Here is a 9,451-nt window from a genome sequence, read left to right on the forward strand (position 1 = left end):
TCACATATCCAGTAATGGAACTTCTAGAGGTAGGACACCCTGCCCAATCTGCATCACAGAATGCATTCAATTGTGCTCCCTTTTTTGAGCTCAGAAGTATTGCCATACCTGGTTCATTCGTCTCATACTTCACCACTCTGTAAGTTGCCTACATATGAGACTTTTTGGGGCAGTGTATGCACTAACTAAGCATATGCACTGCCTATGTAATATCTTGTATGGTCATAGTACGATACTACAGTTTTCCAGCTAGTCTTTGATAAGGAAATTAATGTTCTAAATTATCATCACATAGTTCTCCTACATGTTCTTCATATTACATTGTGGTTAGTTTTTTATTGCATTCCATTGGAGTATTTAGTAGTTTGGACCCTGCTAGTCCCATGTCCATGATCAACTTTAGAGCAAACTTCATTTGATTCATAAGTATCCCTTCATGTGACCAACATATCTCAATTCTAAGAAAATACTTCATTTCACCGAGGTCCTTGATTCTAAACTTCACTTACAGTACTATTTTTGCTTCGTGAATCAATATAGGATCATTGCCTGTGATGAGCAGATCATCAACATAGACTAGGATGATTACTATATTATCTCCCAGTTTCCTTGTAAATAAGGAGTTATCAAAATGTATGTGTATGAATCCTAAGCTGGTTAAAACCTCAACAAGTTTCAAGTTCCATTGTCTCAAAGCCTATTTGAGCCCATAGAGGGATTTGTGCAATCTACAGTCTCGTTGACAACTATTCTCCCCCTTTTGATAAGGAGGTGAGATCATGTAGAATTCTTCAACCAAATCACTTTAAGGAAAGCTTTGAACACATCCATATTGTGTAAACACCATTGATTTGAAGTAGCCAGAGCAAGAACTAATCTAACAATGACCATTTTGACTATTGGAGAAAAGGTTTCTTGATAGTCCAAACCTTCATTCTGGTTGTAGCCCTTGGCTACCAACCTGACCTTGTATCTCTCAACTACTTCATCAGCCCTGTACCTAACTTCGAAAACCCATTTACAACCTATTGGAGCTTTTTCGGGGGAAGATCTATAATGGACCAAGTATGATTATCCTACGAGGCAGCTAATTCCAGCTTTATGGCATAAATCCATATAGGATCTTGGGCAGCTTTATCATAGTACTGAATCTCCCTAATAGGGTTGATCTTAGATAGGTAGAACTGATATGCATGACTAATCTTGGCAGTAGACAAGTAGGACTACATGGGGTAAACTGACGAGCTAGAAATAGAAGTTGAGTGTTGTTTACCACACACATATTCTTGTAACCAAGTAGGAATAGTGTTGGTCCTTGTAGACATTTTGTGAGGGACAAGAGAAGGTTCAACAGTAGGAACTATAATATCTAGAGATGGTCCTCTTGGTGGAGAGGAAGAAGGCATGCTGGTGGTGCTAAGAAAACGTGTAATAGGAGTAGGTTCAGGTTCCATTTGGGATAATACACCATTGAAAAACAACTGCATGTTTTTTTCTTTGAGCATCTGAAAAGGAAATAATTGTTCCCGAAAGAAACATCCCTGCTCACCAAAAAGTTGTTAGTAAGCAAGTTATAATTTCTACAGCCTTTCTGAGTGGAAGAGTATCCCATCTAAGGAGCTGCAATAGACCTTGGTGAAAACTTGTCCCCACCATGGATGTAGGTGGCAAAACACAAACATCTAATGGTTCTCATGTGTTGTAAGGAAGGTACATTATCATAGAATACTTCAAATGGTGATTTTCCATATAGGGCATGCAGAGGAATTTTATTGATCACATAAATAACATTTAGGACACACTGATTCCGAAACTTCAAGGGTAAGAATCCATGGAATCTAATGGCTCCAACAATTTCCAAGATGTGCATGTGTTTTCTCTCCACCCACCCATCCTGTTGAGGTGTGTGTACACATGAGCTTTGATGGATAATATAAGAAGAAGTAAACAATTACGCATAACTAAAATGAAAAAACTTAGTGTCATTATCTTCTAAATTTTTTCACAGTTTCATTTAAATGACTTTTGCTAAGGCTAAAAATTGTCTCAATACAACAATGCTATCATTCTTCACACCCAAGTCATCCTACTACAATCATCTACTAGAGTGGGTAAAAATCTGCAACCATTATGACTAGGTACTCTTATGATCCTTAAACATCACAATGTATGGTGTGGAAAGGCTTGTTGAATATATTATAGCTAGAAGGAAAATGCATCTTGGTTTGCCTTGTTAGTGCGAAAATATTACATGGCTGAACATCATGCCAGTTACTCTTAAACTTCAAAGAAGAAATCAGCCTCAACACTCTAGCAGGAGTAATAGCATCCAAGGAAGCTCTACTCCATTGAAGGACAAAGATGAAGCTTTAGAAACTCCAAGGAGGCCCATAACAAGATCTCAAACCAAGGAGTTCAATCATAAGCTCAATGGGCTTTAATCGCTGATCCAAAGGTGTCTTATTGGGGAAGAAGAGCTCAAGCCCAAGGGAGAGGAATTGTCCAAATGCTACAATTATTTGGTGGCCCAAATTCAAGCCCAAGATGAGGAATTTTAAGGGCAATTTTCGTGAAAATAAGGTCAAGAAGAGTCCAAGAATCAGCCACAACAAGAGTTGCTTTCTGCCCAAGTTTTGAGAGAAGACTAGTCAAACTTTCCAAGATTGTCAAGATTCTTTTCCTAGTTGGGATTTACCTTATTTATTTATTTATTTATTTATTTATATATAGGTTATTAATATTTTTCTTAGTCTATTTATGGTCTCCTAAGTACCATTTAATGCTTTCCTAGAAGTACTAAATTTGTTCCTAGTTAGGTTACTTTATTTCCTTTCTAGAGTAGGATTCCTTGTAATTGTCTTTCTAGGGTCCTTGGACGTTTTTTTCCCCTTCTCCTATATATAGGAGTCCTTTTCATTCATTAAAGACAATTTACATTGATATTAATAATATTTGAGAGAGTTCTTTGAACCTTTGTGACTTGTTTTTTGAGAATTTATCTTTAAACCTTTACTATTCATAATTTAAGGTATAAAGTAACTTCTTCTTGTGATATCTTTGGTTTCTTTTTTGGTATTCTTTAGAAGGTGATTAGTTTCTACAAACTAATTATTGTCTTTAGTTATTCATAAAGCGGTCGAGATCCGAATCTATTGTTTTGATTCGATTGCGTTAGATTTCTTCCATAAATCTATACGTTGTTACTTGGATCTTTTCAAGGCCTTAGAACATCTAATCCTTGGAAATTCGTGGATCTTTCCTTCGAATTTCCCATATCTTTAGTTAGTTTTTTTTGTTTCTTTTCTTTGTGCTTCCGCATTCTAATATTCAATTCTCTATTTGTGGTCTCCCTTAACCTTGCTGTTATCAAGTGGTATCAGAGCGGTTCTATCAAGATTCCGTTCTTGATAAATCTTGGGATTTCTTCTTAGAGCAAAAAAAAAAAACAAAAAAAAAAAAAAATGTAGCGCAGTGAAAAAAAAATTAAAAAAAAAATTACAATAGCGTGAACAAAAAAAAAAAAAAAAAACGAAGTTATAACTTGCTCTCTAAGAAATCTAATTACTTGTCCTCCAAGAAATTTGATTACTTGATACCCAAGAAAGTTTATTACTTGCTATTCAAGAAATCTTATTACTTGCTCTCCAAGGTTTGCATTAATTTGTTTCCAAGAAAGAAGGTTGCAAGAAGAGGGGATTCTAGACCTTTAAGAATAAGAGGAATTTTTTTTTTCTTGTTCTTATAATTCTAAAATAAGTTCCTTTTTATTCGTGTTTTGTTTCAACTAAATCCTACTTGTTCTAGGACTAGTTCTTTACTTTCTTTTTGTACCCCAAGATTCCATACTTTATTACTACGAACTTGATACACGTTTTGGTTTAATTATAAATCTACAAAGTATTCTCGTTCAAAGGTTATTTTGAGTGGAAAAAGGCAAGTGTGGGTGAGTTTAAAAGAGGGTAAAAGCCATATTAAAAGTGTGATACTTAATCATTTATTCTTTTTTTTTTAGATGTCTAATTCAGGTGGTGATGAGGAAAGGGCTCGTTTAGAAGCTGAGGTCAAAGGAAGGAACGACTTCACCCTTCAAGCTATGCACCAACAATTTGAGAGGTGAACCCTTCAATTTCAAGAGATGAGGGATATGATTATCGAGCAGAATGACACCATAGCTGCAATTAGAAGGGAGAATAATGTTGTACCCCCAAATAATGTTAGACCCCAAGTTAGAAGGAATGTACCCCATATCCCTTTTGTAAATCTTGAATATGATAATGATGATTTTGATGTTGAATTTAATCTAGAAAGAAGAGATAGGAGGGGACAAAGAGGTAGAGTAGAAGATGATAATATAAATAGTATAAAGATGAAGATGCCATCTTTCAAGGGGACAAGGGATCCAGACTTGTACCTTGATTGGGAGAGACGGGTTGAAGCCATCTTTGATTGTCATAACTACTCTGAGGGTAAGCAAGTTAAACTTGCTGTTGTTGAGTTTTCTGATTATGCTGCTTCTTGGTGGAAAAAGCTTGTTGGGGACAGATTGCAAGAGGAGTTACCACCTATTGCTACGTGGGCAGAGATGCAGAGGGTAATGAGGAAGCGATTTATTCCATCATACTTCCAAAGAGATCTACAATCTCGCCTTCAACGCCTGAAGCAAGGCTCCATGTCGGTGGATGAGTACTTCAAAAACATGGATATGGCTATGATCCAAGCTAACTGCATGGAGGAAGAAGAGGCTACAATAGCTAGATTTTTAAATGGTTTAAATACAGAAATAGCTAATGTAGTAGAGATACAACAATATGTAACTTTAGATGAGTTAGTTGATTTGTCTGTAAAAGTTGAAAAACAAATTGAGAAAAAGCAGCAAAATAACTCATGGAGAAGTCGACCAAACACTATCTCTAAGAAGCTATGGTCAACTCAAGAGGGGAAAGCTCCTTCCAAACCTCAAGATGATAGAGGTAAAGGTAAGGTTGAGGAGGGAGGTAAAACCTTTAATCCTAAATCTTCTAAACCTTCAAGTTCTATTCAATGTCACAAATGTCATGGAAGGGGGCATATGATGCATGAATGTCCAAGTAGAAGAAACATCCTACTTAGAGAGAATGGAGAATATGAGAGTGAGAAAAGTGAGGGGGAAGAAGAAGAGGGATAAGGTGTAAGTGAGGAAGATGATTTGGAATTGCCTAATGATGGTATAATTGGGGTGGTTAGGAGAATTATGACTATCAATTTGGGTAGTGTTGATGAAGGGCAGAGAGAGAATTTGTTTCATACTAGGTGTGGGATAAAAGGGAAGACTTATTCTATGATTATTGATGGGGGAAGTTGTGCAAATGTGGTGAGTTCATACTTGGTGGATAAACTAGGAATTGCATGCATGAAGCGCTCTATCCCATATAGGCTCCAATGGTTGAATGATTGTGGAGAAGTAAAAGTAAACAAACAATGCATGATTTCATTCAATGTTGGTAGGTATGAAAATGAGATTCTTTGTGATGTAGTTCCAATGCAAGCATGTCATGTTTTACTTGGCCGACCTTGGCAGTATGATAGGGATACTACTCATCATGGGAGAAAGAATAGGTATAGTCTTCTGCATAATGGTAAGAAGTATACTCTTGCACCATTATCTCCTTCTCAAGTGTTTGAAGATCAAAAACGATTGAGGGAAACAATGGGAAAACAAAAGGGAGAGGTAAAAAGTGAGCTTGAGGGAAAAGAAAAAGGCCAAGAGATAGAAAAAAAGAGAGATGGCCGAGAGAAAGAGAGAGAGGGCAGCGATCTAAGTAAAGAGGTAAAAGAGGGTGTGAGTAAAAAAATAAAATGTTTTGGTGAGAGGAAATAGGCTAAGGAAAAGAAAAATGAGAGCCTTTATATAAAAGCCAAAGAGTGTTTGAATGCTAGGAGAGAGGGACTGCCCATAATACTACTTACTTACAAAGAAGTATTGATTAATTTTGAACAACTAACTCCTTCTTTGCCAAATAGTGTTTCTTCTCTTTTGCAGAATTTTGAAGATGTTTTTCCTGATGACACTCCAAAGGGATTGCCACCTTTTAGAGGGATTGAGCACCAAATAGATTTTGTGCCTGGGTCTCAACTTCCTAATAGGCTTGCCTATAGGAGCAATCCTGAAGAGACCAAAGAATTACAAAGGCAAGTTGAAGAATTGCTTGAAAAGGGATTTGTTAGAGAGAGTATGAGCCCATGCTCTGTTCCAGTTCTATTGGTCCCCAAAAAGGATGGAACATGGAGGATGTGTGTAGATTGTCGAGCCATCAACAAGATAACGGTAAAGTATCGCCATCCTATCCCTCGTCTTGATGACATGTTGGACCAACTGTATGGTTCCAAAATCTTTTCTAAAATTGATCTAAAGAGTGGTTACCATAAGATTCGTATGAATCCTAGAGATGAATGGAAAACTGCTTTTAAGACCAAATATGGACTTTATGAGTGGTTAGTTATGCCCTTTGGCTTGACTAATGCACCAAGCACTTTTATGAGACTAATGAATCATGTTTTTAAAGATTTCCATGGAAAATTTATTGTGGTGTATTTTGATGACATCTTGATCTTTTCTCAAAATCTGGATGAAAACCTAGAGCACTTAAAACAAGTTTTTGAAGTTCTTAGAAATCAGCGCTTATTTGCTAATCTCAAAAAGTGTACTTTCTGTGTGGATCGTGTGGTTTTCTTAGGTTTTGTGGTCAGTTCTAAGGGAGTTGAAGTAGATGATGAGAAAATCAAGGCAATAAAAGAATGGCCTAAACCTAAAAGTGTAACTGAAGTTAGGAGTTTTCATGGACTTGCTAGTTTTTATAGGAGGTTTGTGCGAGACTTTAGCACCATTGTTGCTCCTTTAACTGAAGTTTTTCAAAAAAGATAAGGTTTTTACATGGGGAAAGGAACAAGATGATGCATTTAACTTGCTGAAGGATAAATTGTGTTCTGCTCCTCTTTTGCAATTGCCTGATTTTTCTAAGTCTTTTGAAGTTGAGTGTGATGCCTCTGGTAAGGGCATAGGTGCAGTTTTGATGCAAGACTCCAAGCCAATTGCCTACTTTAGTGGAAAGCTAAGTGGAGCAATATTGAACTACTCAACTTATGATAAGGAACTATATGCCTTGGTGAGGGCGTTAGCTACATGGCAGCACTACTTGTGGCCTCGAGAATTTGTGGTCAAGACTGATCATGAGTCATTAAAATACTTGAAGAGCCAAGGTAAACTTAGTCGTAGGCATGCTTAATGGGTAGAGTTTATTGAAACTTTTCCTTATGTAATTGCTTACAAACAAGGAAAGGAGAATGTGGTTGCTGATGCACTCTCAAGAAGGTATATTTTGATCTCTACTCTTACTTCTAAGCTATTGGGTTTTGACCAAATCAAGTTCCTCTATGCTAATGATTCTGATTTTGGTGAGATTTTTGCTGAATGTAAGTTAGGTCCTTTTGAGAAATTTAATCTTCAAGATGAATTTCTATTCAAGGAAAATAAATTATGTGTTCCTAACTGCTCGTTGCGTGAACTATTTGTCAGGGAAGCACATTGTGGAGGGCTAATGGGACATTTTGGTGTACCCAAAACACTGGAAATACTTTCTGAACATTTTTATTGGCCTAGCATGAGAAAGGATGTTGAAAAAGTGTGTTCTTATTATCTTGAATGTAAACAGGCTAAGTCTAGAACATTGCCGCATGGTCTTTATACTTCTTTACCTGTTTCTAATTGCCCTTGGATTGATATTTCTATGGATTTCATATTGGGGCTGCCAAGGACTAAGTATGGTAAGGATAGTATATTTGTGGTAGTAGATAGATTTTCTAAAATTGCTCGTTTTATCCCATGTAAAAAGACTAATGATGCATCTCATGTGGCTAACTTGTTTGTAAAGGAAGTGATTAAATTGCATGGAATACCTAGAACTATTGTTAGTGATAGGGATGCCAAGTTCTTAAGTCACTTTTGGAGAATTCTTTGGGGAAAGTTGGGAACTAAATTGCTATTTTCTACATCTTGTCACCCACAAACGGACGGGCAAACGGAAGTGGTTAATAGAACTTTAGGGAACATGTTGAGGGCTGTTTTGAAAGGAAAGTTAACTTCTTGGGAAGATTACTTACCTATTGTAGAATTTGCTTATAATAGGACCTTCTATTCTTCTACTGGTAAGACTCCTTTTGAAGTTGTATATGGATTCAACCCCCTTACCCCCCTTGATTTATTTCCTTTGCCTACTAATGATTTTGCTAATCTTGACGGTAAGAAGAAGGTTGATATGATGAAGAAAATTCATGAACAAACAAGGCTTGCAATTGAAAAGAAGAACAAGGAAGTTGCATTGCGAAGGAATAAGGGCAGAAAATATGTTGTTTTTAAACCTGGTGACTTGATTTGGGTGCATATGAGAAAGGAAAGATTTCCTTCCAAAAGAAAGACCAAACTAGATCCTAGAGGAAGTGGGCCATACAAAGTCCTTGAAAGGATTGGAGACAATGCTTATAAACTTGATCTTCCTGGTGAGTTCCAAGTTAGTGCTACTTTTAATGTTTCTGATCTTTCCCATTTTGATGCAGATTTGAATTCGAGGACGAATTCTCTTCAAGAAGAGGGGAATGATAGCATCCAAGGAAGCTCTACTCCATTGAAGGACAAGGATGAAGCTTTAGAAACTCCAAGGAGGCCCATAACAAGATCTCAAACCAAGGAGTTCAATGATAAGCTCAATGGGCTTCAATCGCTAATCCAAAGGTGTCTTATTGGGGAAGAAGAGCTCAAGCCCAAGGGAGAGGAATTGTCCAAATGCTACAATTATTTGGTGGCCCAAATTCAAGCCCAAGATGAGGAATTTTAAGGGCAATTTTCGTGCAAATAACGTCAAGAAGAGTCCAAGAATCAGCCACAACAAGAGTTGCTTTCTGCCCAAGTTTTGAGAGAAGACTAGTCAAACTTTCCAAGATTGTCAAGATTCTTTTCCTAGTTGGGATTTACCTTATTTATTTATTTATTTATTTATATATAGGTTATCAATATTTTTCTTAGTCTATTTATGGTCTCCTAAGTACCATTTAATGCTTTCCTAGAAGTACTAAATTTGTTCCTAGTTAGGTTACTTTATTTCCTTTCTAGAGTAGGATTCCTTGTAATTGTCTTTCTAGGGTCCTTGGACGTTTTTTTCCCCTTCTCCTATATATAGGAGTCCTTTTCATTCATTAAAGACAATTTACATTGATATTAATAATATTTGAGAGAGTTCTTTGAACCTTTGTGACTTGTTCTTTGAGAATTTATCTTTAAACCTTTACTATTCATAGTTTAAGGTATAAAGTAACTTCTTCTTGTGATATCTTTGGTTTCTTTTTGGTATTCTTTAGAAGGTGATTAGTTTCTACATACTAATTATTGTCTTTAGTTATTCATAAAGCGGTCGAGATCCGA

This window comes from Solanum verrucosum, unplaced genomic scaffold (genome assembly GCF_900185275.1).
Source record: "Solanum verrucosum unplaced genomic scaffold, falcon-dt-bn FXZP01000025.1, whole genome shotgun sequence".
In the NCBI taxonomy this organism is placed as follows: Eukaryota; Viridiplantae; Streptophyta; class Magnoliopsida; order Solanales; family Solanaceae; genus Solanum; species Solanum verrucosum.